The sequence below is a fragment of the Poecilia latipinna genome, unplaced genomic scaffold, assembly GCF_001443285.1.
Source record: "Poecilia latipinna isolate Pla-1442-1.1 unplaced genomic scaffold, P_latipinna-1.0 Scaffold3583, whole genome shotgun sequence".
Classification (NCBI taxonomy): Eukaryota; Metazoa; Chordata; class Actinopteri; order Cyprinodontiformes; family Poeciliidae; genus Poecilia; species Poecilia latipinna.
This window is the reverse complement of record NW_015116199.1, coordinates 32,053-37,083: the sequence shown is the minus strand read 5'-3', so window position 1 is coordinate 37,083 and position 5,031 is coordinate 32,053. Positions and strand designations below refer to the sequence as shown.

Here is a 5,031-nt window from a genome sequence, read left to right as displayed (position 1 = left end):
ATCCATTATTGTTGCACTACTGCCATCTACTGGATCCTAATATCTATACCTCAAATTCTCGTAATGTTCCCAGTATTATTAAAAAATAATAAAAAAAATCTTTTTCCCCTCAATGCTATTTAACTGATCAACAAGATTCTCAAATTTCAATTCCCTATTAAAACCTAATTCCGTTTTAATGGGCACTTTCTTCTAAACCATCTTAATGTTAGCCGACTTTCTCTTAGTCTGTTACACGTCGTCATCTCCTTCTACTTGACGATAGGTGTGAGATTCACTAAAAGCAAAGTTCTGTTTGTGATTCTGATACATATTATTTCTTTAAAATTGAATGAATAAGATGACCATGGTGGAAAATAAATGGTGCCCATCTTGAAAAATTACCATTATTTTGAAATTTAAGTGGCTAATGGGAAATATGAAACATGCACATGTTTCAGGTTGTATCCATACTTCAGTTTTCTTTATTTAGCGGTGTCAGTGCAAAGGAACTAAATACGAATGCATGCCACACTTTTCAGATTTATAGTTGTAACATTATGAAAACATGATCAACAACATTCTCAAATTTCAATTCCCTATTAAAACCTAATTCCGTTTTAATGGGCGCTTTCTTCTTTTATTTCCAATTTTGACTTCCAATGATTCACTTCCTGCTAAAGAGCCCCCTGGTGGTTGAAGAAAAATCCACTTAAAAGCGGCTTATAGTCCAGAAAATACGGTATATGGAAAAAAAAATCTGAATGCTGTCTGGTATTGTGCAGAGGGCCGGACCAAATGTGGAGGCAGGCCAGATCCGGCTGGCGGGCCGTAGTTTTGGGACCACTGCTTTACACGCATAACAACCGAGTAACAACAAATCCAATAGCTGGCAGGACAGACACTGCGTTAAGTATCAGGATTCAGCGCCAAAAACGCAAACATTTCCCACACAAAGAACAGAATAGTCAGTCTGTTATTAGTCAGCTTTTTTTTTTTTTTCTGGCTTTATGTTTATTTTGTGATTACTACAAGTAAACACAGCGGGGTTCCTAACTTAAAAGCCTGCTCCACTGATGCTCTGTCACAGAGTTGGTGTGAGGGTCGCCTTATAAACTGAACCGAAACACACCGAACTGCGCAGCACAACATGTTAAGGTTGTTGAAGTCAAGGGAACATAACTGACCTACTTCCAACTCCCTCGATATACAGGGTTTCCCCCAGAAAACTTGCTAAGCCCGGTGGTCGGTGCGTCGAGTCGGTCCACTGGCGGTCCACCGTGTTTTGGAATAAAATAGGTTAAGTTGACAGGAAATGTAAAAGTATTACTGTGTCATTATATGTTACGGGAAAAGATCTCGAGTGAAATGCTATTTAAACCCACAACTAGTCTAAAAACAACAAATTTGCACTTCTATTTAATCCAAACTAAATCTACCATTTTTCTGAAAGAACGGTAAGCTACCAGTATAAAAAAATACTGGTAGCTACAGACGCCAGGTTTTTTTTTTTTTTTTTTTTTTTAACCTTTTTTTCAAAAAAACAGAAAAAAAAAAAAAAAAAAAAAGCTGGCGTGTGTAGATACCAGTATTTTACTGGACATTTACCTTTTCAATCCTGTAATTATCTTTTAAAGTGGTGTACTGCAAGTAAATACTGTAATGACGCCAACACCCCACAGATGTAGTACCGCAAACAGGGTTTATTAGAAATAAGAGCGAGCTGCTATTCCATAGGCTGCAGCTTGCGCCTCTAACAAACCGTTACACTCAACTGAATAGCTTCACTGCTAACACACTGAACTCTCCGCTCTTCCGGTGTTCTGTCAGATCAGCATCGGTCCTGGTCCTCCTGCTCTCCTGATCCCCCGCCTACATGACAGATAAATCACAAGTGAGTGGAAGTCAGCAGAGTCAGACAGGGGAACCCCATAACATTCTACACATAACAGTGATCACAATGCAACTTATAACAAATACACATAACCATATGGACCCCAGCAGAACTAAAATACAGAATTGTTAAAATACTACGGTGGTTGACAGGTGCAAACGCGCAGCAAACACGAGAAAAACAAATACAACAAAGAAAAGACACAAACTAAAAAGAGATGCAAAACAATATATAAAAATAAGTATTCCAGACCACTAGAGCTTTGTGTCCAAATTCAGGGTCTGCATCCTTTCATGCTTATTCTTTCAAGGGCTTAAGAAATGACCCGGCAGAGAGCATTGCAGAGAAGCTGCAGCCTTCAGTTAGCTGCCTAGCCTCCACATCGATGCTATGTTGCTTAGCAGCAGTGACGCAACATGATTTAAACGATGTTTGTAGGCGAGAATGTAGATGTATAAATCTCACATTTCTGCTCGGTTCATCAGTGCATCACCTAATTGCAATATTGCTCCGACGTTTTCGGAGATGTCTCCTCCTGCTGCATTAACACTTAGCTCCCCTCGCCTGCTGCCAGCTGGTCCAGGTTTAGTGTACCACGGGAGAACACCTGACTTATTTAGGCTTTCCCAAATTACAGTTAGTTAAACACAGATATTAAGTCAGGTAACATCTAGTTGTAATATTTTGGTTCACTCAAATATTTCATTAATTCCTGAGCAAATTGGTTTGACTGATTAAAGTTAGGCCTAAAAACACAATAGTTTGATTAAACTGCATTGTCTTACTTGAGATTTGGAGAGTATTTGAAAAGGGATACTTTGCTTACATTCCTTGTGTAAATGTGCTATACGTGTTTGAACATTTTAGAATCAGACTAAGATTTTTTAAATATGCAACAGCCTTTATTACAAAAGGTGAAGAGTAATGGAGAAATCAGGAGAAAAAAAGACATACTTCGAGTCTGTTTTTTTTTTTCCTTTGCCGCTATGTGATTCACGTTGTCACGGTTGCTAAGCAACATAACGCGACGGTAGAGGTTAAGCTGAAAGCTACAGCTTCTCTCTTCCGGAGGACCCAAGGATGCAAAACCTGACTTCGGACACAGTTGTTCTTTGTTCGACTCCCCCTAGTGGTCTGGATCGCTTCTGTTTTCAGCATTTTTTGTTTGCAGCTCTTTTTTGTTGCATGTGTTTTTCTCGTCTTTATTTGGTGTTTGTACCTGTTGGCCACCGTAAAATACAGTGGTGAAAGTAAATGTACCTTCAAATACTGGCGTCTGTAGGTTCCAGTATTTTTACTGTAAATTTAGTTTTACTACTGCATTCATTTTATGAGTAAGCTACTGCAAAGAAAACTGTAATGCTACTTTTTAAAATACAGTCTTAGTTTTACGATAGAACATTAATACCTAACCTGAATGAGATGCCACTCAAAGTCCATCAGGTTTTTGATGAGGGTGGAAACCTGAACATTGACCGTCACTTTTTATTTTGAATGGTCTTTCTGGATACCATCTTCCCATGACCGGCTTTTGTGCCCCTTTCTGGGTTAATCCCAATGAAGCAACTAAAAAACAAAATAAAAAATGGGAAAATTCCTGAGAATATAAATAGTGTGGCATTTTGAATACAGCTGGTACAATATATAAATAAAGCTGTTTTTAATTACGTAAAAAGAAAACATCACCACCTTTGTCAAATGTTAATCATAACTTGCTTTAAAACCATGTCATTGTAAAAAAAATTAAAGGAATGGTTTTACCGTTGAATGAACCAAAGTCTTGGCTGCCTCATTGGAGGCTGAAGATGAAGAAGATGGACAACATGTCCTATCTGGAAAGTTGGCTGGACCCTCTCAAAGACAATATGGCCTTCAATGCTGACCATGCAGAAAACTGCTTGCCACAGGGACTGTAATAAACCAAGTCCTTAATTGGAAGAACATAAAACAAATCCTCTTATTGATACAGTATGCATTTAAATGATCATCATAATAAAGAGTGTCCACTCTGCCAGGTAAAGTAAAAGCAAGGATCTTAAACTCCTCAATTGTCGTGCAAGTCACATCAATGTTGAAAACTGTAGGCTGGATTAATTTACAGAAGTTGTAGAGGAATTCATGGTACTTTGCACTGAAGGTGAAGTGTGCTTTGAAAGTTCATCAAAAGCTACCTTGGATGATCTTGTGATCACTGATGTGAAGTGTCTGTGGTGCTGCTCTTGTTTTCACCAACATGCAGGAGGAAAGGCTGTCTTGATTGCACGGCAATGAGGAAGGCTTCAACACTGGCTTGCATCTTTGACATAATGATAAGAAGACGAATAATAAAAATTATTAAATATATTTAGCTACATTCAGATAGCAAACAAAGCCAATGAGAAAGTACTTCTACAAAGAAGTAGGATCATTAGAATAACCACATACCTGCACATATCTGAAAACATGGTCCACAGTTTGACATGAGCTGTTTTGGATTCTTCTTGTGGCCTTTGGATGTAGGACGAAGCACATGAACCAACAGAAGAATGCCTGGTTTTCCCAGCCTGGAGGAACAACAGGATAAATAGCAGACACATTAGGATACTAAATGAAGGTCTTCATTACTTGGCGGCACAACACTTGAAATGTGTTAAATGATAAAAGAAATGCATGATGAATGAAATGAAACGGATACAAACAGATTGAAATGTTTTATTGATTGTGTGTTTTATTCAGTTGCATCTCAGCTGGAACTGATGGTGTCCTGTTAAAATACAAACAAAAGGATAATATAAGTATTGTGATTGTTTGAAGGCTTTGTGTGGGTGTGGCTTACCTCTCTCTTCCTCTGCAGGGTGTTCAGGCTAAAAGATTCCCCGGGGGCCTGAGCACCTTTTAAAGGTTCCAGAAGAGACCAAAGCAGATGGAAGAGGGGGAGCAGTAGAGCTAGGCATTTTATAAATTTAATGTTGGATTTATATTGATAAAAATGTGTTTTAGAGATGCTTAAAATTAATAGTATTTGGCAATATATATTATTCTGAGGATTTAGTTAGTTAGTTTGTCAAACTTTGTGTGTATGTATTTTGTTTTACCCTGTTTCTTGGTGGGTTTGTGAATTGGAACAGCCAGCGACTATAAAAGGCTGCATGTTGGCCACAGTGTGTGTTGCTGCTCAG

The 5,031-nt window shown here is 38.3% G+C and overlaps 1 long non-coding RNA gene across 1 annotated transcript; it reads right to left on the bottom strand.

The window, feature by feature from the left end:
• Positions 1-2,760: 2,760 nt before the first annotated feature.
• LOC106941277 (uncharacterized) lies at positions 2,761-3,697 on the bottom strand. The gene is made up of 2 exons (XR_001423319.1): positions 3,635-3,697; positions 2,761-3,439 (listed from the first exon to the last, which is right to left on the bottom strand). It is a non-coding gene; the product is annotated as an uncharacterized LOC106941277 (long non-coding RNA).
• Positions 3,698-5,031: the final 1,334 nt, after the last annotated feature.